Source organism: Episyrphus balteatus, chromosome 4 (genome assembly GCF_945859705.1).
Source record: "Episyrphus balteatus chromosome 4, idEpiBalt1.1, whole genome shotgun sequence".
Classification (NCBI taxonomy): Eukaryota; Metazoa; Arthropoda; class Insecta; order Diptera; family Syrphidae; genus Episyrphus; species Episyrphus balteatus.
In genome coordinates this window covers 17,798,145-17,825,652 of record NC_079137.1, presented here as the reverse complement: position 1 = coordinate 17,825,652, position 27,508 = coordinate 17,798,145, and the positions used below count along the sequence as shown (strand labels likewise).

Here is a 27,508-nt window from a genome sequence, read left to right as displayed (position 1 = left end):
GGTTGTTTCGTCTAAGTCGATTCGCTATTTTATTGTTTCGTATTTTTGTTGTTAAGTTTTATATTTATTTCGTTTTTCCTTATTTCGACAAACTTATATTCCGTTTTCTTATGACTTCGTTTTTAGTTTATTTTGTTATTGATTACTTCGTTTTTTCATTATTTCGTTTTGGAATTAAGTGGCCTTTAGTTCACTTGGACTTTAATTAAATTCGCGCGAATTTTAACGCCCTTAGGCTATTAACATCCACACAAAAATGGGCGAAACAAATGGTGGCGGATAATTCGCGTCATTTTGGGTGCCTGTTAATGTTAAAAATGCCCAAAAAAAGGAAAAAAAAAGGAATTCGTAACAATTTAAGGTAACAGATCTCTTATATTAGCCGTTTTTTACTATCCCACTTGATCCATATAGATCATTAATTAACACGTATTACAACAACTACATGAGATCTTGCTTTTCACCAGGATCACGATTCGTGATTTTGAAGAAAAGCAAGATCTCATGTTGTTGTTGTTTTAATACGTGTTAATTAATGATCTATATGGATCAAGTGGGATGATAATAAACGGCTTTTATTACGATTTGCTATATCTTTAATCCAAAAGTCTTCAAAACCCAAAACAAACAACAAAACTGAAGACGGAATAACCAGATGCCAAAATAAACTAAAAGCGAAATGAACCTTGGCGAAACAACTCATTGGACTTGTAATGAAAATGCGAAATAAATAAAAATCAAGAAGACACAAGGCGAAGTTGTAGTTGGGCGAAGTGATCGAAATACGAAGTAAACGAAAACCCAAATAAAGGATGGCGAGCTAATCAAAAAAAATTGTGTCAAAAACGAAATAACAGAAATCGAAGTAAAAAAGGCGAAACAATAGGCACCCATTTTTGAAATCTATAGGTAATTATTGGAATGTGTGTTTACTCCGTTTGTTCTTTATATTTGATAAATCTTAACAAAAACATACTGTTAAAAAAAGAGCCAAGTTCTCCCTGACAAACAATTTTGGTTCTATAAAGCTTTACAGATGCAATTGTTGCTTCTGTAGAGCATTATAGAAGCAAAATTGTTAGTAGGGTCCTATGTTGAAATTATGCTGGCACAAAAAGTATTGAGATGTAAAAATGTACCAAGTTCTAAAGTTTGGTTTCAAATTCGTATCAATAAAATTTTGATTGTTCTCTTGACAATTTTTCTTTTAATTACCGATTTTTAAAGTTATTTCAAAAATTGCCAAGTAAACAATCAAAATTTTATTGATACGAATTTGAACCCAAACTTAAGAACTTGGTACACTTTTACATCTCAATACTTTTTGTGCCAGCATAATTTCAACATAGGAGAACTTGGCTCTTTTTTTAACAGTAATATTTTAGTTGTGATTTCACTACTTTTTTCAAGGTATGGCTGTAGAATTGAAAATTTCTATATTTGATGAAAATTCAGTGAAAATGGGCGGTTGCTACGCCCCCTGGCTGAAATTCTCAAACTTTAAATTGTTTCCTTTGTATAAACTACCATCTCAACCATTCTACCAAATTTCAAGATTCTACGATAATCAGAAGTGCTCTATAATATTTGATGAAAATTCAGCGGAAATGGGTGGATGCCACGCCCCCTGAATTGAAAATCTCAAATTTTCGATTTTTTCCTGTGTATACACCACAAGTCCTATCACCGTGTAAAATTTCAAGTTTCTACGATATCGGGAAGTTCTCCATAATGTTGATGATCTGTCAGTGGGTCAGTGAGTCAGTTACGGTTTTTGCGATTTTTGAGGCCCTATATCCCAGAAACTACTCATCGTGGGAGGCTGAAATTTTGTGAGGTATTTGGTTTTGACCAGCTCAACAAATGTAGCGAGTTTGAAATTTCTAGCATCTTTGGTGTGGAAGTTAGAGGGGGGGTCGAAAATGGCCTGAGTTGTTTCCTGTAAATAAGGGTGTAGTGCCAAAGTTGCTAGAGAACTTGGCTGGGCACTACCGTGCCCCTTGATATAAAAATTTCAAGATCAAATATGTTTAAAGCAAAAAATCAACGTACTTCGAAAACAAGTTGCCCCAACGATGGCCTACAGGTTATTGCAATTAAAACTACACAAGATTTTTTCTTCATTCTTCCTGCAGTCATGACTGCTGTTTTTTTAAAACATCTTTTTTAGAGAGATCACATTCATGTTTTGCTTAAACCAAATTTAATTATTTAATTTGGGAGATCTTGAAGCTAAAAAAATATATTATCTTATTCTTTGGTTATGTTATGATCCTATACTTACGCCCGTCAAATACTAAATAACATCCAACGTGATAAGTTCCGAGTCTCAACTAATTGCTTACGTTGTCATTTAAAAATGTCAGAATTTAATCTCATGTACATAACATTCCTTGAAATATTTAATGAATAATTTATGTTTATAAATCAATTTATTAGATAAGCATACCCAAGTGGCAATATCGCTTAGCTTTTATAATGCAATCCATGCTCTGTCTCTAATTAAAAACTGTCAAGCCCATTCTGTAATCTCTAATTAATTTATGGCTGGAAATATATTTTGTAAACAATTTTAAAGTTAGTGCATGTGGTATTTAAGTTACAATTAACAGTCTTGTCTAGGAAATCTATTCTGTTATAATTGACTGGCATGAATGTTGTTATTTCTAAAAGCGATTTGTCTTCCGTTTTGGTTTTCTTTTAAAAATTTAATTTAAATTTAAAGGAATTTGAACAAATTTATTTGACAGATAAAATGATTTTTTTATTAAAAAATATATTCCTTTAATTAATATATGTACATAGTAGCTTTCCTGAGTAGCGACATGATACGAACCGAACGACACGAGCGACGCGACGCTACGTAGTAGATAAAAAAAAAACATTTAGATCGGCAAACCTTAAATCTCAAAAATTGCTAAAATAAATCTGAGAATGCTTGCCTTAGGACCGATACTACTCATTATCTCTTAAGAAAACTAAAATATACGCAACTCTTTTGAACCCCAAAGCAAAAACTTGTGAATTATTAATTCCTATCTAATTAAAGGTATGCTATTCTCAAGGTTAAAGCAACCATTTTGTCTTTTTTACGAATTGAATTTTTTGGCACTCTAAAAGTATATTCCAAACAAAAAAGTTTGAACATTATCTGCATCTACCTGCAAGAAGAAATATATGCTGGCAATTAAATTTGGCAAAAAGGAAGACGGAATATCTAATTTGAAATCTCCGGAACCAATACAAGGTAGACAACCTTTGTCTTCTTATCGAATTTGTGCTTCAATGCTGCTGATGGACCTTTCTATAAATTATTCAAAAGGATCAATTCAATGTTTCTTTTTACCGACTTCCAAAAAGGAGGAGGTATTCAATTCGTCTGTATTTTTTTTTTTTTTTTTTTATGTTTGTTACCGCATAACTTTGGACTGAGTGAACCAATTTTGATAAATCTTTTTGTATTGGAAAGCTGGTGGCTGCAGTGTGGTCCCATTTCAATTTCATCTACATTTAGCCATAGGAACTATTTTTAAAATCATAAAACCCAGTTTTGAGCCATGGAAGTCGGTTCTGTTTTTTTGCTAAAAATGATTATTCTTTATGTTAACGCTATCGAAGTATCTCGAAAACCCCTTATCAAATGCACTCCTGTCTGCAACAAGCGTTTTTTGTTACTATTTAATAAACTGTTTGGAGGTAGTTTGAGAAGTCCTCCTTATTCCTTTGGCGGTTGACATACGAAAAGTGATAAATCTTTGAAGATTATTTCTTTAACCCAACACGCAAAAGTCTGGTTTGGTTGTCGCAATGCATACGGGTCATAAGAAAACTATTGAAATCAGTGAGCATTGGTTTGGATACGAATATCTTCTAAACGGTTAAAGCAATCAATTTCATTCCAAGGAATTTTTTGTAGAACGTTTAAGCCCCTACAAGAATATATCTTGCTAATTTGAAAATAATGAAGTTTCAGTGAATTAGAAATTTTTTAAAAATATAAAATGTTTTTATATTTTTTTTTAACTTTGACCTCGAATATCTTTAGAATGGTTAGATTAATGAAAAAAGTTAATAAGACCTTTTTTGTGGAGCAATCAATTTTCAACAAGAATATGTCTTGCGCGTTTGATCATTATAATTTTTCAATTTGTTACAAAATTAAGAACAAAAAACGAATTTTTAAAGATTTTCTCGATTTTTGAACCTCAAATATCTATTCAACGGTTAGATAAACGAAAAAAGTGTATAAGGCCTTTTTTGTAGAGCGTTCAATTTCCTACAAGAATATGAAAAGAAATTTGCTAAAAAGTCAATTAATAAAAAAATTATTTTTTTTTAGTAGAAGCTTGATGTAAAAATGGAAAATTGCAAAGCGGAGGACCTTCCCATTAATATAAAGAGCTCATATTTGTTGTGTATATTCTAGAGGGGTCTAGCAATCGATTTTTCGGAGTACCAATTCAAAAAAAAGAATTTCGATTTTTTTGACCCACCCTAATATAGAAGTTTGTTAATTCTTTTCATAATAGGTATGAGTACCACAAACTTATGAATAATAATTTAGGTTAATCTTTAAAAATTCACCTCACAATTTACAGTTCTGAAGCAATAACATAAAGTTCAATGAACACTTTCTGCAAAAATATATATGTCACTAACTGTATCCGACAACATCAATTCCAAGTCCATAGATCTCTCGAGCCATATACAATATTTTGCAGAAGATCATATCCTCATCTTGATTCGTTCCATGAGATACTATTGTATCATTTGGTGCGCTGAGCTGCGTGAAGTGAAGAAGAGTAGCTGTTGTATCTATTTTAAAATTTTAATTTTTCCATACGAACGAATGAATTATTATGCGCATAATCATGATGTTGAACATAAATGTATGCCTTAGAATTGAAACCATATTTTGGCGCCATCCAGTTGGTTGTCTAACGGCTTAGCCAGTACAAGATACAACACAACCCCATGGGTAGAAAACGAAAAGAATCCCAAGCCAAAAGTTGAAAATTTGTCTGCAGATGCTGCACGCTGAGTGCCTTGCAGGAGGAGATAGAAAGAACTCACTCCTGATACTGCGCGGGGGTATCGATGTTATTCATATAGTTGCAGCGGATTTATCGGTGCGGTTGAAGATTTGTTGGTTTTATTTGTATTTGGGAAATTGTAAAAACAGGAAAAGATTTTACAAATGTGCGCAGTCTTTTTCGTCAGGTATAGATCAAAGAATGTTAGAATTCTGATGCGTTTAGTAAGGAATCTATCTGTGCAGTACAGCCAGCCGCTACTATTGCATTGCTTCGATGTTGGAGTTGAAAAAATGCACGTGTGCTGCTTTGAAGCCTTATATATGCCGGAAATGTTATTTTTGTCTGCGAAGATAATATATTATCCAACATGTATTGTTGATGTTTTCATGAGCTGTCCCGTAATTACAGGGAGATTCTTTGTTATCATTTAGTTGAAAAAATATCAATTATACAAATAAAGAAAAACAAAATTGTTTATTGTTGTTTCTTATTCGATAAGCCTAAGGTACTGATGGGAGCAACTAATAAAGCATGTACAGTACATACATGTACAGTTTCAAAACGCCTACATTTGGATTGAACTCTTACATTTATTTTTGTTTGTTTGATTCTTAAGAAAATTTATTTTAAAAGTAAGCTCAGCAAAAGAATTTGAAGTTTAGTAGAACTGACTAGGTTGGAATGGCTTATTCTTGATTTAAGATTCTTTAATATCAAAAGTTCACGAGGATGTCCTTAATTTATAGGAATGAATGAGTTTGGCAAAAAAAAAACTACCTAAACATTTGGTCCAGAAAAGGATATACAAAATTGGACAGAAAGTCTGCAACAAACCTATAATTCTGTGTTGTGTTATCAAAAAAATATGAAAGCACGTACGGAGCTTATGTTTTTGACCTCGTTAGGGATGCGAGTAAGAACTTTTTTCACAAAAGTTGTAAATAAAATTTGTATTATTAAATATGCACAAATTTTAGGACCTAAATCAGTCACGAAACTAAATTTTCTTTCTGGAGAATTCCATCATTGAAATCAATTAGGGTCGACATAAAACACAATACTTAATTATTTCATTTTTTTTTTTTTTTTTTTTTTCAAATTACATATTTGAATATTTTACAAAACATTTTTACAACGCATTTTTTCAGTCTTTACTCAAGAAACGTATATTATATTCATAAATACACAACTGCAAATAACGGTCGGTAATAATTCAGAACGACTGGATTTGACACACAGATGTATAAGGATACTTGACTTATTCTGGAACTTGTATGATTTCTAATTAATAATGGAATGAGGTAGAAATTTATATAGAAATAATCCAAAGTAATCAACAAATTTTTAAGTATAAAGGATGATTTGATTGTCTTGTCGAATTTTGCGTACCTATTTTTAAAATCAATAGTTTTCAAAGTTATGTGTTTTCCTCGTACAATTTCCCTTAAATTGAATGTCAAACATTCAATTCAAAGACTTGTATTTATCGTTATCGTATGCATGTTTTTGACCATATGTATGTTATGTACATTCCAAAGCAATTTAAATAGTTTCTTCAATCGTCCTTTTTTCCAGACAAAAATTGTTTGTTATCTTAACTTTTAACAAGCCAAATACTCTGTTGGAACTAACACCATTAAAATCTCAAAGCGATAATATCGCCCCGGCCATATGTTATAAAAAAAACTAAAACCAACCCCGTTTCAGAATGTTTTGCATTCATACAAATGAAAACAGAGAAGAATCCTTTCTTTATTATACATATATGTAATGTATATAGTATAAACCACCAAATAGTTTCCAACTGAGAGGAGAATTGTATTTAGAAGACATACAGTACTGTGCAAAAAAAATTTGGGCAGATTGTTTTTGCTTTTTTTTAATACGCTTATTAGCTTCACTTGTAACTACATAACTAACTAAATAACTAACTAATACTACGTTTCCACCTACACTAAATCCGAAATTTAGCTAAGAAGATTCAGCATATATCTCGAGTTTTTCTAAATCTCGGATTGAAAGTAGGTGAAAATCTTAAGTTTAGGGTAGCTGAACCCAAATCTGAGATTTAGCGAAGTAGATTAATTCTAAATCTCGAGATTTAGATTTAGCGTAAACATAGTATAACTAAGAATAATGTAATAAAGTCTTGGAATTAAATTTTGACCCACTTCCAATTATCGTATCGAACTGAAACTTTGTACATATATGTAGTTCGGATGACAACACAATTTTTTGTGTTCGGGGAGGGGCATTGGGGGGTCAAAACACCTCAAATTCAATTTTAGCCTCGCAGATACGAGCGAAAGAGAAGGCGTCTGGAGGCTGATACAACCCAAGTCGAATTGAATCTAATTTCATTCATGATAGGTAAGGTTGCTTGTACTTTCATAGAGTTTTGAACAAAGCGCTTGACGCTTTTTGATCGAAGCATTTCCTATAAGTCAATTAAATTATTTTATAGTTTTTAGTGCGTGATAAAAGCGTATTTTTAGTTTTTTAAACTGTGTATTTTATTTTCTTTGTTTACAACCCAATTAAAGGTTGTTATATATTTTAACCATCTAATAATTAGTTTTAACTCCTGAAAACTGAAATTATGTAGCTATCTGTAAAAAAAATTTAAAATATTCATCGTAAATAATTTCTTTTTATTTCAATTTAAAATCTACATAAAATTGTCTACGCGATTTGTAAAAGACCCAAAAAGTTCTCCTTATATCTAACGATGGATATGCTGAATCTAATGAGACCAAGACCAAATATTATGACCCAAAGTTAACTCAAAAGTCTTTTTAATTATTTCAGTTATTTTTTTAAATTTTTGGGAGGTTGTCTTAGATAATTTGCTGACTCGTATGTCCTATGTCAATTTTGTAACACATTTCTTGTTAGTTATTAACGCAACAATGTTATACCACTTTAAGCCACTGTTGTTTTTAAAAACACATTTTTTCAAGAAATTCATACGAGAATTTTTTTAATATAGTGCACGGTATATAAATTTTAATCTCAACAAGCATTCCTTATTGATGAGTGGTAAGTACTTCCTTCATCATAAGGCGTTCAGAACAGTAATGATTCAAGTCCATTTGAAATTTGTGCATTTTACAGAACTTTTATAAAGTCGATCTAAGAAACTTAAAGTAAATATGTTTCAAAGATCAATAGCTTTATGTGCACTGGATTTATTTCTTCTATTCTATTAAAGATACATACACTGCCGCTCATCTGAATAGGTTCACATTTTAGTTCATTTTACATTTGGCCTGTCTTGGTATTAATTGCAATGGCACATCTTTTTTATGTATGTAACGAGAGAACATCTTTATGCGCTTAGTTTAGGAGAAAAAAAAATTGTCTTGGGGCCTACCGTTCTTCTCACACGGTAGCTAGACCAAATCTAGTCATAAAAACAAGCATATTTTTTGGCTCATCTGAATAGGTTCAAAAGCAAAAATGTTAATAAATGATGAATTGCATGGGTCTGTTGGACTCAAAATTGTGTCTGTCAATAAATCTGATTGTGTATAACCTGTAAGGATGAAAACGGATCGTGAAAAATCTTTAGGCGCTGAAAAAATGTGGAAAATAAAAGAAGCCTTTGAATTAGACCGAAACCATTGGGACAAAAACAAACACAAGTTAAAATTTAGTAAGCAGTTATTTGCGCAATATCCAAGGGTATAGAAACAATATTAAAAGTCGATGTAACTCAGTCACAACATGGGCCGATAGATGTGCAATGATCAGAATAGCATGACTTCGAGCTAAAAATTAAGCTGAAAACGGGTATAAAATGCAGTTTAACAACGGCAAAACGGGTTGTCAGAAGTGGTAAACATTTGAGGAGAACAAAACTTCGCAAAAATTATCACTTTAAAAACCACGAACAGAAACTCACCTCCAATAAAAAAAAAAAATTGTCGTGAAAGTCGAATTTGCAACCGGTGATTTTTCAAAGGAAAAAAAATGAATTAAGTGGGCCCTGAGGGATAAATTCCTATTTTTATGAGCTTCGTAGAGTGAAGCATTATTTTAAGGTGTCTACATAACTGTGAAGGCAATGTCATTAAGTGCAAAGCTATTTTTTCATACAAAACTTTTGATCTGCAATTTCAAACAGAGTTTTTTTTTACTATTGGAGGTGAGTTTCTGTTCGTGGTTTTTAAAGTGATAATTTTTGCGAAGTTTTGTTCTCCTCAAATGTTTACCACTTCTGACAACCCGTTTTGCCGTTGTTAAACTGCATTTTATACCCGTTTTCAGCTTAATTTTTAGCTCGAAGTCATGCTATTCTGATCATTGCACATCTATCGGCCCATGTTGTGACTGAGTTACATCGACTTTTAATATTGTTTCTATACCCTTGGATATTGCGCAAATAACTGCTTACTAAATTTTAACTTGTGTTTGTTTTTGTCCCAATGCATATCGTTGGTTTCGGTCTAATTCAAAGGCTTCTTTTATTTTCCACATTTTTTCCGCGCCTAAAGATTTTTCACGACCCGTTTTCACCCTTACAGGTTATACACAATCAGATTTATTGACAGACACAATTTTGAGTCCAACAGACCCATGCAACTCATCATTTATTAACATTTTTGCTTTAGAACCTATTCAGATGAGCCAAAAAATATGCTTGATTTTATGACTAGATTTGGTCTAGCTACCGTGTGAGAAGAACGGTAGGCCCCAAGACAATTTTTTTTCTCCTAAACTAAGCGCATAAAGATTTTCTCTCGTTACATACATAAAAAAGATGTGCCATTGCAATTAATACCAAGACAGGCCAAATGTAAAATGAACTAAAATGTGAACCTATTCAGATGAGCGGCAGTGTAATTTACAAAAAGTCGGCGTAAATCAAAATTGTTCTAAATACATAGGATCTCTTATTTTGCTTTACGCAGACGAAATGACACAAGAGGGAGAGAGAGAGATATAGAGAGCAGAAGAAAAATCATATAATAGAGCACTAAGTGGCACAGAGGAGGAGAAGCCTCGCACAGGCGGCTTCAGATAAGCTGGTGATTCCGACCATTATAATTATTCTGATTTCTGAACGCCTACTATTAAACAACAGCACTGTAGAATACACAGCAAAGGATGCTTTGCTCTCATTCCTCTTATTTATGTCAATGTAAACAACGCAAAAAAGATTTTCTTATTGCCCAACACTCCAATTCCCATAAAGAAATCGGATATAGAAAAATTTGCCTCTGGAGATTTATAAAAAAAAAAATCATTATCTTTATGGGCTTTAATATAAATTCTCATATAAATTTATTGATACCAAGTTCGGATATAGGGGTCTTTACCATCAAGGTCTAACTTTACCCTCGAACATGAATAAAAATGAATTGGATTAGCCGACAATAAGGGTTCTTAAATGGCTTGACATGTTAATAAGATTTTTTGAGTTGAGTCTGGAACTGAGTCTCTAAACCCTAAACAAAAAATACCAAGACTGGAAACTCGGCGGTCAACTGACGTTTGCCTACAAGCTGCAAGGTGTGGTGAATGTCGTGAACCTATCGTTGTGTTCGTGACAAATGTGTGGTGAATGTCGTGAATCTATAAATGTGTGCGTGTTAACGTCATTTACCAACGTGGTGTCTTTCACATATATTCACAGACAGCACTGTACACAAAAGGGTTTCGGGGGGAAAGACGTACGAAAATTTCCAGTCTTGGTATTTTTTGTTTATGCTCTAAACTGCTGAAACCCTTCTCACTCCTCACCCTCATAGATTATTGTTGGTGTGCTGTGGTGAAGTGCAATGTTGCTGACAGCTAGCGAGGGTGTGCTCTGTGTTTGTTTGTGCTGCATATGACGTCAAATAATAGTCATCATGTCAAGGACATTAATTATGACATTTTCATCGATGAAGTATAAAGTTAATTCCTTGCGTCATATTAGCTCTCTCTCATTCAGTTTTGTTGTTCTCTCTTGGGGTAGGTTTTCTTTTTTGTTTAGAAAAAAACAAGTGACCCTGAGGGTGCCGGTTAATAGGTAATTCAATATGCCATTCGCCTTTTGCTCTGTTCAATGAATTAGAATGTGTTTGAGCAAACTTTGCTGTTAAGTGAGCCATATATAAACCTAATTGTTTACGATTGGTTTCTTATATGTAAATATAGAAAAGGGAACATTCTTGTTCAATTTAAGTTTAGAAAGGAATTTCTATCCCAATTGACGCTATTTATAGCAGTCACAGTCTTGATGATCGCCGAATTAGACACCCAGTATTCAAACGGACAAATGACTTTTTTGAAGTCAAAAATAGCCACACACATTAGCAGCTCGTGACATCCTGAGAAGACGATCGAGGAAAAGAGGCTATACGAGTACAAAAACATCCGTGGAATGCGTACAAGTAAACAATTCCGTGTGTCTTTCAACTTTGCACGCTCACTCATCGTCATGCTATGTGCGTTGTGACGCGCCACGTCACCAGCCGCGGCCGTGTGTTGCAGCAAACAGAAACAGAATGCGTAAAAGGATTGCTTTTTGAGAAACGACTCAACTAGGTATATGGCAATGGCAAATATCCAAATCAGAGAATGTGACATCCATATGCTGAATTGCTGAGTTGAGTGCATGCAACTCGTCCTAGTCCTACTAGGTATATAGGCAGGCCAGGAACATCACAAACAAATATTATCTATTTGAAGAGAAGCCCATTACGCGAATGTTGACAGAGCGTGGCATGGTTGATTGCTGTATGCAATCGTTGATGGAAGTGACATGACATAATGGACGTTTGAAATGATGACTTTATGACGTTGACGATCCTTTGGAATCAAACCAAATGGACAAACCGGAACTCAAACATAATGAGGAATCTCGGGAAAGAAAAACTTCCATCAGCATGTGTGGTACATATTCTGACAAAAGTATGGTTTTTCTTTATTGTTATTTGAGATTTAATGAAGTTCTCACACCATCACCTTGACATCATCTGTATGGCAGGATGTGATTCATATACACTGAATGAGAAACATATTCTCTGTTTAGAATGAATTATTGTTTTAATGAGAATGGAGTGGCATTAGACGAAAAAAAATTGGTGGCAACTTACCAGATTCCCATTGACTCTTGTTGAAATATCGACAAAAAATACTGTTTTTTTCAATATCTCTCATATTCGTTTCATGTTTTTCTACTATTTCCAAATACCTATGTATATCAAAAAGAAAAAATAAACTTTTAATAGTAACCAGTAACGATTCAGGTACCAAAAATTTTAAATTTATACAAACGTAGCACCAACACGATTAGTCCAGTCATTTTAGATTTGGTTGTATTAAGGTCTGAGAAATAATTCGCAACTGCTATTCGGACTCAAAATATGAAAGTACACTAGTACAGAAGGTAAACCCTTCATTTTCCACAAAAAAAATCGTGAAGACTTTGGCCGCCATTTTGTTTTGAACAGTTTTGCGACTATCGCTTGTAGTTCAGCTAGTTTTGGTGTTAGAGAAAAATGTTATGAGACAAAGTTGTAGTAAATTTTATTTCCCCCGGAATATGTTTTAACTTTTTACTCTAAAACCTACCATATAAAAATTATAATAAATTTCGTGAAATACTATGCTCACTGTTTTTTATATTCACCATAACTTTTCTTTCAACTTTTATCAAAAAATTGCTGTTATAAAATTTAAAGAACTATTAACTATCTATGTTTGTCTCATATAAGTTTTTTTTTTCCGAGTTACCTCACTAAAACGAAAAATCAATACAAAACAAAATACCAGAAACAGTGTGAGAGGAGAGTACGATAACTGTGTGGCGCCGAGATTTGATAATGGTAGATTTAAAAATTACAATAATGCGTACAATTGTGGCTTTTAAAAAGGTATCATTCATAACTGTAAGTGTTGCCGTTGTTATTTAATATTTTTTTAATTTTAGATTGTTTTTTTAGAAAATTGCCCCTCGTGCCTGAACGGGATAGATAGACCCCCCTCCCATAATAAAAAATACTTGTATTGAACCCCCTCTTCAAAATATCGTTACCAAATCTCGGCGCCACAGTTATCATACTCTCCCCTCACACTGCTTTTGCTATTTTTTTTTTTGTTTACTGATTTTTCGTTTTAGTGAGGGAACGGTAACTCGGACAGAAAAACTTATATGAGAAAAACATCATATAAATTAATAGTTCTTCAAATTTAATAGCAACAATTTTTTAATAAGAGTTGAAGAAAAAAAAGTTATGGTGAATATAAAAAAAGTAAGCATAGAATTTACGAAATTCATTATAAGTAAATTCCTAAATGGTAGGTTTTAGGGTAAAAAGTTACTGAACATATTTTGTTGGAAATAAAATTTATTGCAACTTTGTCTCTTAACATTTTACTCTAACACCAAAACTAGCCGAACTAAAAGTGATAGTCGCAAAACTGTTCAAAACAAAATGGCGGCCAAAGTCGTCCCTATATTTTTGTGGAAATTGAGGGATTTAGCTTCTGTAATCTGTACTAGTGCACTTTCATATTTTGAGTCCGAATTGCAGTTGCGAATTATTTCTCAGCAAAATCATAATTTGACTGGATTAGATAGAATTTTTCGGATCCTATTGGTCAAAACATTTTTATCAGTGTATTTTGTAGTATTTATTTTATATGCAATGAGTCAGGACCGAAACAAAGGCATACCGAGGACAACATATTGGTATACCTGGGTTGGGCTCTTAATTTCCAGGGGCTGTTTGCTGAATTTATTTTCCCTTTTTTTTGTACTCGACTTGATGTCAGTGGCATGGAGTAACTTACGGGATGCTTTGCAAATAAATAAAACAAGACGGAATGGAGTTTTAAGTACCTTATATGACTACGGGCAAAATATTTTTCTTCTCTGATGGCTAAATGAATTATTTTTCCAAAGGACGTTCCACACACAACGCTGTCTATCACAGAGACATATTAAAGTGATATATCTTACTTAGCTAGCGCCAATGTGACTTGGCTGATGGTTAAAGTAGTACGACATTTTGTTAATGAATGGCTTCTTGAATGCTTGCTAAAAGTCGTGCTTGTATTTGGCATGCAAGTGCGCACTTCCAACCGGTGTGAATGGAACTTAAGGTGAATTCTATAAACAAATAAACAATGGGAGCGTCTTAACGGTTATCTGAATTAAATTCAAATGTAAAAGTGCAGTTTACAACTGAGATATATATGTATTGGACACTTAAACAATGCGTACCTACTTACATTCTATTATAATTCAAATTGCTCAAAATCTATTAAAACTTTAACCCTCTTGGTAGGGCTGCCAGACGTCCCGATTTCAAGGGGACAGTCCCGACATTTGGACCCTGTCCCGATATCTGTCCCGATTTACAAACTGTCCCGATTTTGTGCCGACATTCCGATTTCCTTCAAAAACTTTGGGAAAAAAAAAATAAAAATTTTAAGCAAAAAAGCTTTTAGCTTCAATTTATTAACTCTCGGCAAATCGCATAGAATTTTTAAAACTTCTTTTTTTAAAAGGCGACGTTAAATTTTATGGAAATTTGAGATTGTTGCCTACATTTATTAAAAGATACATCAATTGACATTTTTTTTTGATGATTTTTTATGGATAAGGCCCAATGTATTGACTATCCATTAAGTTTAAAGACGCCTTAAAAAATAAAAATTTTTCAAATCGCATACGAATTTTAAAACTTCCCATTTTATATGGTGACTTTGAATTTAATGGAGAGTGAATAAATTGGGACTAAGTTTAGTTTTCAAAAAATTAAATTTTGAACAATTCATATTTTTGCGTGAAATCCACAAAAATGTAGGAAATAAGTCAAGGAAAATATTGCAATCACACACGTGATTCTTTTTATTTGTTTTTAATAATTTTCGATTTCAAGTAATTTTTTGGTGTCCCGATTTGTCCCGACTATTGTCCCGACATCAATAAAATTTTATCTGGCAGCCCTACCTCTTGGGCGCCATGTAGTGTCAAAATAAAAATCTGAAAAGATGAAAAGATGATTTTTTTTATTATTTAGAAACAGTTTTTCCACTTAGGTACTTGATTCTCGAAAAAAAAACCTAAATAACGAACGCCCTAATGTATAAGTATGTATTAGGGTTGCATTTGTTCAAATTCTCGTATGATTTTCTAAGTTTGTTTTATACTAATGGCGCAAGGCTTCCAGTGGAGAATATAATGCATTATCTAAAAAGCGTTTCATTAAATAACCGTGAACCAATCAATTTTATGATCAAAATATTTGACTTAGCATCTATTAATACCTATTAGTATCTTTTAGCCTCGAAACATCATTTTTGCCAAAATCTAATCCTTAAAGCTTATATTGTTAAATACTGAAACACTCCTTCTTTTTAATTATATTAATTAATTGCTTCAATTTTATTAATGTTTTTTCTTTTTTTTTTTTCTTTCAGGTGAGTTTTTCATTAATGATTTAAATTAAGTAAGTGAACCAAGAAAATTTGCAATACAAATTTTACAGAATTTAAAAAAAAAGTATCTTATATTCATTTCGAGATGGAATAACTTATAAATTTCAGGCAAATGTGATTAAAATCAGTTCAGTATTGTTGGTTACATGATCTCGAAAGCATATAAACAAATCTGTAGTGAGTAAACGTTGATTTTTTGTTTTAGAAAGCGTACAAAAAAATCGATAAAATAACAAATGTATTTGAGTGTATATTCAAATTAGTGCAGGGTTGTTAGTTCTTCAGCAATTGTTCACAAATATTCTCTCAGTCAAATGCTTAAACTATCTTTATCAAAACATAATTATGCTTTGTAATTGATGGCCTAATGGGTATTTGATAACTACTACTTAACCTATTGAAGATGAAACAACTACCTACATGTAGGTATCTGATATTTACTAAACATACCAGGTATTATTCCCCTGAAGGTATTATTGATGAACATCGATTTCAACATTTTTCCCAATTAACCTCCTAGAATCAATAAATACTTGCCTAGCAGGTGGGATACACATACAAAATAAAAGTTTAATCTTTCAATCCAGGTTAACCATAACCATGTATCACAAACAAAATTCACTTTTCACCTGAACAAACAAAACATTTTTCCACATGACCCGACACAGCACGTACCAACAAACAGAAATAATTATAATGAAAAATGAAAACACTATTGACAAAAGGGCAAAAAAAAAATGTCAAGTATGTGCCTATATTATCCGTTTCTTCAAATCAATATTAAGCTTCTTGACCCCATCATTCAAAAAACAAATCACTTTCTGTATTTTAGGGCAGACATTATTATTTATGCATTCAGGTTTGCGTTATTGTCTCTAAATCAAATACATATTATTTTTCTAATGAGAAACTAAACGCTGAGTCGAAACGAAAATATTTATTTAGGTCCATTTTGGTTATCGAGTACCACACATATCAACATACCTACATTTATATACGTGATGATAATGACGATTAAGATTTATCTGCATTTTATTTGATATGAAACTTTTTCGTTTGGGAGTGGACGTGACTAGGAAATTAAGAATAAAAATAAAAACAAACTATCAATGAACTTTAAAATACATTGATGGTGATGCTTAAAAACACAATCTTTTAAAAGACGTGACAATGGAGGAGAATAAAGAAGAATTTCTCTTTAAAATTGATTTTCTTTTCTGAATGAAAAAAAAACTCACTTCATATTTTTTTTGTCGCAAGTACCTTCCTACGAAAAATGATGTTATTCGAATCAAGTGGTAAGTTGCCTTCACATTTTAAAATAATCACGAAGCAGATTCAAACTGTGCGTAAAATTCTTTTTCAATACTGTTTTTAGTAAAAGTAGTCCATCAGTAAATAACTTTGCCTTAACGAAGAAAATTCTTTCAAATTCGTAGATGTTGTGTAGATAATGATTCGTTAGTACAAAAACCGGTTTTTTTTTCTTTCGGTTAAACCGGCCGGTTTTCAACCGGACAAAAAAAAACGGTTTTTGGAAAATCCGGTTTTCGGTTTATTTGCTTGATTTGATAGCCAAAAAAAAACAATTTAACCTAATTTGTCAACAAAAAAAAAACTGAAATGGAAGTATCATATACCAACATTATGCTGTCCAAAACTGTCTATTGCACATATTATTTTCTTAGAAATAAATTCTATGTGCGAGTAGATATGCATGTGAAATTTTCGGGTAAAGGCAAACAAAGTTTAAAAATTAAATGTGTTGATGGATAGCTTCATTTTTTTAGGAAATTCATTCAAGCTCTAAGACGGCTGCAAAAAAAATATTTATTTCCCACGAACTTCCTTGAACTAGTTCTCACTTCAAGTTAAAAGCTTTTGGCGATATGACATCAATATCATTAGACATTGTTTGTCTAAATTACCGCACCTACTTCACTCACATTATACCACCCATAAGTCCGTATTTAGACAACCTTCCTCCAAAGACATTTTTCAGCTCTAAAGTCTTTCTTTGGACCCTTTAAGCGTTATTTTTTTTGTGAGCGTGTTGTTTTTTTAATATCCATCAATAGTCGCAAAATTCAAAGTTACGCGCCATCAACGGCAACGGTCCAATGTTAAACAAATAATTTACGATGAGATCATTGTTCATATTTTCGAATACGAAACATATAATAAATAACCATAATAGTGAATAATAAGTTAATTATATGCTTTAGTGAGACTTATAAATAGCAAGACTGTTTGACTTTACAAGAATGTTGACCTCCAATTCAAAAGATTCACCTTCCCGATTGTTGTAGAGATTGGCCAATTTTTATTTATTTATTTTTTCTTTGTTTTGTTCCTAATAAATGCATTTTTAATCATATTAATTTGAATATAGAAATAATATGGTTAATTTAAGGTGAAATTAATAAGTAATTTTGCATGGTGACGAAGAAGATAAAAGAGGGAAGATATTGATGAAAAATTGAAGATAAATAGTTGTTTTTTTTATAATGAATTGCGATGACATAGCTAGAGGTTTGTATTTTTATATTCATCACACAACCCGAGTTACAGAAGCTTATGATGTGATAAACAAAAAATTCTGTGATGTATAATATAGGATTACTCTCTTATAGATTCAGTTTATTGTTAAATTGTTAAGTTTGGATTAAGTTTTAGGTCAAAGATAAAAAATTATCAAACATGATGTATTGATACTTAAAGATAATACGGCTAACGAGTGGATTAGTAGCTTAAATAAGACACCCACCAGTTTGCTTAGATCGTGACGCTTTGCTTTTTTTAAATCTCGAACAAAACTGCAGAATATTAATCGTTTTCCCATCGGTTGTTTTAACTTTTATTTTATTGTTGTTTCTTTTCCGGAAATTCAAGACATTCGAAAAAAGTGACGTGGAAATATTGTTCACTTGTAATACGAAGTTGTTTAAACTCTTTGTTGAAGTTCAATAGCACACAAATAGAACATAGGTTTCGTTAGAGAAAGTGTATCGTATATTTTTTTTACAGCCGGGTCGTGTGGTTTCCAAACTATATAACATAGCTCTCCAATACTTTTCAATCCAAGCAGACACTTTTGCTCCAAATTGTTCTCAGCTCTCTAGATATGTGAGGCTAAGGCACTCTTTAGTTTTCTGGTATTAAACTTGGTTACTCAGGTATTTGCTTGGGATCAATATCAGCATTCGTACATCCTAGAACAGGGATGTCGAACCTTTTTAGAGCCTCGTGCCATTAAAAAAAAAATATTTATTTGAGGTGCCTTGGGCGTTTTGATCAATTTTTTTTTTTTCTGTGACCACTAGAAGCAAAAATAATTAATTTTAAACTACGCAGCGTTTTATTTGTAAACACACCTATTAATTTAAATTTGAAAATAACAGATTATTATTGTTGTTCGTTTTAATAAAAAACAAAATTTCAAATTAAAGGTATAACTAAATGGCCACTTTTTGCAAAAAGTGGGAGATTTACAAAAATATTATTTCTTTATAGAACTATTTGTTTTTGAAAAAAACTACAAAAATTGTTTTTAGAACCAAAAAATAAGCTTTCTGCATCTGCAAATTTTACGTTCGGAAAAACTGAGTTTGACAAAAATGAATTTAAAATTTTTCACTTTTCAATTTTTAGATGTACCTTAACAAAATAAAACAAAGAAACAAAAAATAAAAAGTAAAAGAAATATTGTAGTGTGACTTCTCTTGTTGTGAACTCGATGTCAAGTAGTAGGTAAGCAAAATGCAGGCTGAACTGAAAGAAAAAGTTGGAATCATCTGACAATCTGCTTCTAAGCGAATCTTTAATGTTATTCATTTGGATAAATTATGACTCGTAAGTAGGTGAAAGTATTGTCAAGATCTTTAACTTTTCCAATTTCTTGTTTCCATTAATTTGGAATTGGAATTGTTCGTCGTATTGCCCTCCACCCTCTCTAGTTTGATTGATTCCTACTCTTTCCTTGTTTCGACTAATTTTTGAGTCGATATCGGACAAGATTGAAATTCGTTCAGCTTCATTTCAATTTCTTCAATTTCCAACCAGTAAACTTTAGACATGTTAAGTTTATCAAAGGATGTCGTATCAGGGTCCATAGAAGACCTATCATTTTCGAAAATTCTTTAATTTGTGAAAACCTAATTACCTGCCGTTAAAAAACTGTTCAGTTAATTTTACTTCGTCTGGTTTTTCATGTTAATTCAATCCGTTCTTCAGAACGTGCGTATCTTCTTCTCAGAAGAATAGATTTTTACAGTTTTACAAAATCTCAAGAAAAATTTTACTGGAAAAATTGTTGAATGTTGCTCAAATGGCAATTGGATTACTTAATTGGTGGCGTGCCGGAAATATTTCATGGCGTGCCACCAATGGCAAGCGTGCCATCCCTGTCCTAGAACTTCATGTGGTTGCTTTCGTTTAGCTTGAAACGGTACTTCTTAAATGTGGTTTGATCGGCTTGTTGCCAAAAGTGAAGTTTGTATTATGTTCAAACACGATAACAGCAAATAATTGCAGCAGTGTAATTCGTGTTTCCAGGTCACCCAGCATCTTTCCGTCATAAGAATAGAGTTCCGTTGTGTAATGGTCATAGATGGATCAGCGATCAGCTTTCATCCGAAGCAACGGTTTCGCTAGCAGAATGAAAATTAAGGAAAGTACTGATTTCTATAAGCTTTTCTAGAAAGCTAAAAAGAAAGTCATTTTATTTCTGTTCAATATCCGCACGTATTATATCAGTGGACAAAACCAGTTTCTTTCACGATCAATAGAAAAAGTTGAAACAGGTACAATTGATCAATTTACGATCACAAAAATTGCCAAGTTGATTCCCCAACATCTCAGTTCCTTCCCAACCAGCCAAACAATGAACTAATTTTACTTTAAATGAAAAATGACTAAAAACGTCACTTGAAATTATTTTATTCTGTCAAACTACGAGTAAAACATTATTTTTAACTGAATGGTCTCTCCTTTGTTTCCTTAAATGAAAAAAAAAAAAAATAATAATAATGTAAGAAAGCACATTTTGTATGCGCACAATGCAAAAGAAGAATCAATACCAATTTTGCCATTTTTGATTATGATTGTTTTCTTTTTATCGTTATTTTTTCTTCAACGTCCAAGTCAGAAGAAAAAAAATGTAAATATGCTTCCTTTTAACTTCCATTTAGTGGAAGAAGCAAGAACGTAATACCATCAACCACACAAACGACAAACAGCCCTTGGCAATCTGAAATAAAGAATAGAGTATAGTAGTCTTGCATATCAGAGTCGGGTAGGTAGGTAGTGAAGAGAACATTTCTCTCTTTCGCACTGTAAGGTTTATTCCCTCCCTCTTCCTCGGCCTCACAGGATTTAAGTTTAGTCAGAAGGCATTGCCATTGTTATTTTGTCCATTAGAGACTTTTAAAATGTTCTTGGCCATAGAGATTTGTTTCATTTGTTTTTTCTTGTTTTATTTGTTATATGAGTTAAGGTATAAAACCTTGTTATGTATTCGTGAACAAAAAAAAATGATTCAATATTTGAATACCTCACACAACTTGCAAAAGGTAAATAAGGACACGACTGACGCGACGCCTTTACAAGAATCAATTTAAAAGCCGCCAAACTGCTCTGGAAAAATAAATCATGAGAGCATATTCGTCCGACCTAGTCGTGGACTTTATTCTTGGGAATGGTGACCTCGCAACACTTTTTATAACTCACGGAGTTTTCTAAGAATTTTGCCCGATTTAAGTTTATATGGGTGTTTTGTTTTTTGCGTTTTTCTTCATTCACCTTCGTTAACATATACATACATCTCGTAGACACAAAGGATCTGGGTGCGCAGTGCCCCAAGAGGCTTCATGCCCCATGCCCCATCTGTAGGGCACTAAAATTAAATCGGATAAGGAATAAGGATCATTTATGAGAAGCAGTTATGACTTCTGCAATGCAGTAAGCAGATGCAGACTGGAACAATAGAGTCTGCGGGTGGTCTTTTTCGTTGCATTAAGCTACTATAACTTCTCTTAAACTTTGTTGGTGGCTGAGTTGCCCCAACATCATCATCATCAACTTTTCCCTCCCAGAGTTATTTGCTATCTTGATTTGGTTTTCTATTGCGCAACTGCCACAATTGGCACTGACCATGATGACAGCATGGAACTTTATATGGCAATGATTAGAAATAAATATGTACATAATAATAATTGCATCGCTTGATCATATTTATTTGTATTAAATTTTATAATTAATATACTAAGATTCTTATAAGGAAAAATTGCTGCTTCAAATGTGTCACCATAAATCGTTTAAAGTGGTGATGATGATGATTCGCTTATCGGGGTGTTGCGTTTACGAGATCTCACACGTCAACGTCAATTTATGGATCTAAATTATAATATGAAAACAAAAATATTGACAAGTGAATTCATTGTTATTAAATTGCGTTCTTTAACCAGATTTGGTGTGAAAATTATATTACTCAATTTGGATGTTTTGTTTTTTTTTTAATTGTGTGTAATTAAGTAGTTAGTTTTAAGTGGAAATGAAATATTCATGGAAAATCACTGCCATCTTCTGTGACCGAAAAATGCCCCCTAAACTGAAAGGAAAGCTCTATACTGCAGTTGTTCGCCCAGCACTTACATACGGTTCACAATGTTAGACAATGTACAGAACGTATGAGAGTAAACTGACAGCAGCTGAGATGAAAATGCTTCGTATGACAGCAGGAGTAACAAAGCTTGATCGAATCAGAAGCAAGAAAATCCGAGGAAGCTTTCACGTCAAAAACACCATCTTGGATAAAATACAGCATGACCGTTTAAGCTGGTACTGTCATGTACAAAGACGAAACCCTGAGAACCCAGTTCAAAAGGCGATCGCTTACGACGTTCCAACGCAATCGCGAAGAAGAGGCAGGCCTAAGAACTCATGGAGAAGACAAATGCAACGACAACTGCATTCAGTTGGCCTTAGACATGGAACAATTCAAAATCGAGAAGCCTGCCGACGACGTTTCCTGAGGTCAACCCGGCGAACCCCACATGCGGAGCCGTAGTGTGAAGCAGTAGAGTGGGAGAGTTGCGACCCCATCCGAGATCATGACTATCGTCGATAATGGAGAAGAAGAAGAAGAAACTTTCCGGACACTATTCGAGGTTTCTAATGACTCTTTATAGGTACCTACTTGTTTATTTCAGTTTGACGTGGGGAAGTTTACCCAAGAGGATTTTCATTTTCTTTTGTTCAGTAAGCGCCCTTAGTGATGTCCAGTTTAGAGACCAATATCAGCCTAGCAGTAGTTGGTCCAAAGATGATCCCAATCAAGTAGTGCATTTTCGACCCCTATCTTAAAACAAAATTAAACAAATTTTAATGTCTATGAAATTGCTGTTTACTGATTTATTTTCTCAAACTATGACTAACAAATGGTCAGCATAATTTTCTTTTCATGTGCTTCGGAATGACAAACTCAATTGAATTTTTTAAAGATGGAATTTTTTTATACAAACTCTAAAGACACTGACAAGACAAGACTAAATTGAATCAAATTCAAACTCCCCTTTTTCAATATATGTATACTGGCCATTTTTCAAATAAGTTTCTTCACCCGCATTCGTTTTTTGATGTATTAAATTTTCAATTAAAAGACAAATTAATTTAAACGTTTGGTAATGTCTAAAATGCCCATAAACTAAACTATTTAAATAGACAAAGATGTCTGTCCATTATTAAAATTAATCTAAATAAATTGTCTTGAAGAGACTAAGATGGATATATCTAAGCATAAAGCAATTAGTTATGTAGCAGATAAAAGGCTTTAAAGGAACCCTACTAGCACAATTTTAAAATTATCAATTATTTTTATGTTATTTGCTTTTGTGTTCGGGAGCTGATAGTTTCTTCTTTTTCAAAAATAATTTGAATGTGTTTTGCGAAGTTTTATTTACGACGCACAGTGGAATATTCTTTCCACGAACAAAAAAGTTATAAAACCTAAATGACTTTCACGAATATAATGTTTTTTAAAACTATGTGATGCATCTAGACTTCGTGAGCTTTATTTCTCATTCTGACACTAGCATCAGGTAGTGATGGCGTTGGTTTGCCCTGATTTGTCAACAGACAACAATGATGGCTATAAATTTGTATTTCAAATCCATCAACCATCATCAACTCTCAATCGTAAACATTTGAACGAACTTTTTATATCTTTTGAAAAGAACGCCTTCAGTTAAGAGCTTGTTGTAAAATTAGACTGCACATCACGTGCCAAAACAAATAGAAAAAAAAAAAAAAACAAAACTCAAATCGTGACTTGGGGTCGACGAAAAAAAAATCAAAAAAACTATCAAAGACGTCATTGGATCGATGTTGCTATTGATCGAGACACTAAGTAACAACATTTTGGGCCTTTTTTTCTCTACTTTTAGTCTGTTAGATCTTTTAAATGTTTGTAGTTTGATCTAAGACAGCGATAAGACCTATCCGAACATGGGCGACAACGAAAAACTAGTAAATTATGGCGTAATGTGAAGTGTTTTTATTTTTCTTGAAACTCGATTGAATGGTTAACAATTTGTAATAATTGTAACTGGAGTTGGGGGTAATGGTGGTGATAAATTTGTTGATTTGGCCTTAGATGGAGAAAAAAATGAGTATATTTTGGCAGATAGTAATCGATATGAATTACATATTTTGATTGTTTTGAAAAGTAAAACTGATAGAATTTGTTGTCATGATGATTCATCTTGCTAGCTTTTATGAAATGTAAACAACCGATAGCAAAAATATTAAAAAGAATTGTTGTTCCTGCACTAAGAGGCTGATATGATAGTTTGATTTGCTAAAATTGAGATAGAAAATGAAAGGTCATAAACTCGATCCTTGCGGTACTTTCGCTTTGATTTTCTTTACTGTCGATATCTCACCATAGAAAGAAAACTAGTATCAAGTATATACACATTTATAAAGTATCTTAAGTTTTTATGGTGACAACTGCCCCAATGAAATAATAATTTAAAAATCGCCGAAGGATTTTATTTGATTCCACTAAAAAATATTTGGCGATCCAGCTCTCTCAAAATCTTAAATAACTTACATACATCAATTTATGCTTGATTTGTTCATTCAATTCATATGCCTCTGGCTACTGATGGAATTGAATAATAAATACCTCCTTTTCAAGCCACAATCTGCGTCGGCGGCAGTGCGCGGTCCCTTTGTAAAAAACTCAATCGCCTTTTATTATATTCAAACTAAAACAAATAAAAAATACGCAACATGTCAACTCTCTCATGCACTAAATTTACCCACTCGGCCACTTCAGGTTAATTTCAATTCAATACATCCGCCTGGTCCATTCAATATAATACTTATAAGCTCCACCCTCGTGAAACGGTGTTAATTTGCCAAACCACCGAGTAATAGTTAGCTGATTGCCGTCTACTGGTAAAAAAATAGAATAAAAATCATATACAAATTCCAACCCTGCAACCACCATTTAAATTAACGTTGACAACCGTCAGCCACTTTAATAAGCCAAGCCTCAATTCAGCAGTTCATTTGAGTGTTTGAGAGTTAAAAAAAAAATCCTTTTCTCAATTAAAAGTCCTAAATCACTGCACTGGATCATTTGAAATTCTTGCGTAAAAAGAAATAAACCACTTCTTGAAAAAGCCAACCGCGTCTAGAGTTACCAGATGTAAGGATTTGTGTTTTTCTAAGCTCACATTATGGGTCAACACATCACCATAAAGTGATTTTCAAATTGAAAGTAATGTTTATCAACAGAATAAAAAAATTCCTTTTAACTGTTCATTTTAATTAGCACATTCAATGAAGGTTCATTTAAAATCAATTTTAACGATAAAACTTTAAAATAAGAATGGAAACTTGGAAAAAATTTTGTTTCTGGAGACTGACTTCAAAATTAAACTTCCTTAGAACATCATAGCCTTGACATATACTCGTACAATAGAATAAAATATTTAAAAATAACGTTTTCATTCATGGTAACTCTGGTCGCTACGAGGTTTGTGTTAAATATTTTCTTTTTCCAAATATTTTTTTTTCTTTTTTGCCTCAAAAACGTCTGCTCAGTTTCCGCTCAGTTTCCACTACGACATAGCGACGAAGGCTTTTGTCATTTTAATAGTGTTTGCTCTGTTTATCTTTCTGGAGCTCCTTTGTCAACATGGCTTTGGCGATGGCCATGCCTACTGTTTTAAGTATACATGCCACCGTTTGGAGACCACCATTAATCCTGATTTAATGGGTCGGTGTTGAAGGACCGAAATTGAAATGTTCAGTGTAACAGAGTTGGGGCGAGTTGTAGCTGTGTGTTGGAATTTTTGAAATTCTATTCGAGACCGGTCAGCGGCTAGCAGTGGCAAAGTTTGTCGGTGTCGGTGCAGCAGTTCGTCTAGTGCAACTTATAATTTTGACAGATTTATAATGCGGCTGCGCGTAGTCGTAAATTACTGTTGCTGCCGCAAAACTAAAATACTTACAACAAACAAAGTCACAAAACAGAGGTACCTATACATAGTAGCGGTGCACATGAAGCACGTAAGACAGAAATTCCATGTTTGTTGTAACAACTATTCCTGAGGGTGAGTGTTTGTTACGATTAACGAGTAAAGTCAAGTCGTGTGGAAATAGCTACAACCAAGGTGCAACATGCCGTATGAGGAATTAGGTTGGCCAACACAAACACTGTTTTTCTTCTATGTTAGACATGGTATATAGCAATAATATCTGTTTAGTGTATAAGACAAATATGTGCGCTCCTAATGGATTCGTGTTGTACTTGCTCCAAAGTGAGTTATTAGATGTGACAAGATGCCCAGGATGTTGTGTTTGTCAAACAGAGAAGTCTTAATCTAAATTGGTTATCTGTGTGTGTTCGAAGGCAATGTGACATTGACCAAATTTCAAAACTTCTGCTGAGAGCTCAGAGCAAGATTTAGTTCTAAGTATTGATATTGGTGACCTTTTTTGTACTTATATAAGTTTTTTGGTGAACGGGCTTCAGGTCATGACCTGAAGCCCGTTCACCAAAAAACTTATTTAGTTCTAAGTTTAGAGTGTTTCTGAACTTAAATAAAAATGATCTTGGCATGAAGATTATACCTACTCTTTTCATGTTTAATTCTAATGAATCCATAAAATTATAAATTTGTTGATCAGAAGCATAGTTTTGACACTAACGTTGCTGGACAGCAACTCCGCTATAGTCGGCATTTTCTCTGGAATCGAGGGGAATTCCCATAACGACTTTCGCCACTAACTTAAGTGGAATAACATAACATACGATCCAGTCGTGGATATCTACTTCTAAATTTAATACTAAATGTTTTGTTCGGTTTTCTGTTAACCTATAACTCTAAAAGGATTTATTTAGGTATATAATTGAGTTATGGAGAACTTTGCAAGCTATGCAAACGAGTATTAGCGCTCAGATTGCTTTAGCAGTCCAACATCGTAGCTGGTAAAAAATCATTGCACTTGTTGTTTGTTTTTCTTTGTACCCAAATAATATTCGTATATCGTTTTGTCCGCCACCATAGGTAAGGTTTTTGTTTTCTCACAAACAATCATCTCACAACCATAACCGAACCACACCCAATGTGCGTGTTAAAGGCGGCACCAGCGGTACTGAATCGTGTCGAACTAAAATGCTAATCAGATCATCAGCTTATCACGTTCGAACCGATTCCTATCTTTGTCGGACCTGCGTGCCGATGTGATTTGAATAAAATATCTTGAGAATCTTCGTCATGATCTTTAACTAAAAAATCCGCGCACATTAATATCTATAGCAGTGGCGGCGGCGGCAACATAGCGCGCAAAGTCATAAACATTCCAATGACATGGTGTGACAATATTCTTCATTTGACAAGCCGGACCAAAAACGCGCGATCACTTGTCATTTTTCTCAGAAACTTCTTTCTTTGTCATAAAGTTTGCATACTTACATGTTTTGTATCTGGCTGTCCAGACAGAGATTAATTATTGCACATCAT

General features: G+C 33.1%; 1 protein-coding gene and 1 long non-coding RNA gene across 4 annotated transcripts in view; one reads left to right on the top strand and one right to left on the bottom strand.

Moving 5' to 3' along the window:
• LOC129920280 (GAS2-like protein pickled eggs) overlaps nt 1-27,508 on the top strand; it is a 202,542-nt gene that overhangs the window by 69,723 nt on the left and 105,311 nt on the right. The gene's annotated exons all lie outside the window — the stretch shown is intronic.
• On the bottom strand, nt 1,340-2,790 carry LOC129920291 (uncharacterized). The gene is made up of 4 exons (XR_008773220.1): nt 2,604-2,790; nt 2,450-2,547; nt 2,285-2,392; nt 1,340-2,232 (listed from the first exon to the last, which is right to left on the bottom strand). It is a non-coding gene; the product is annotated as an uncharacterized LOC129920291 (long non-coding RNA).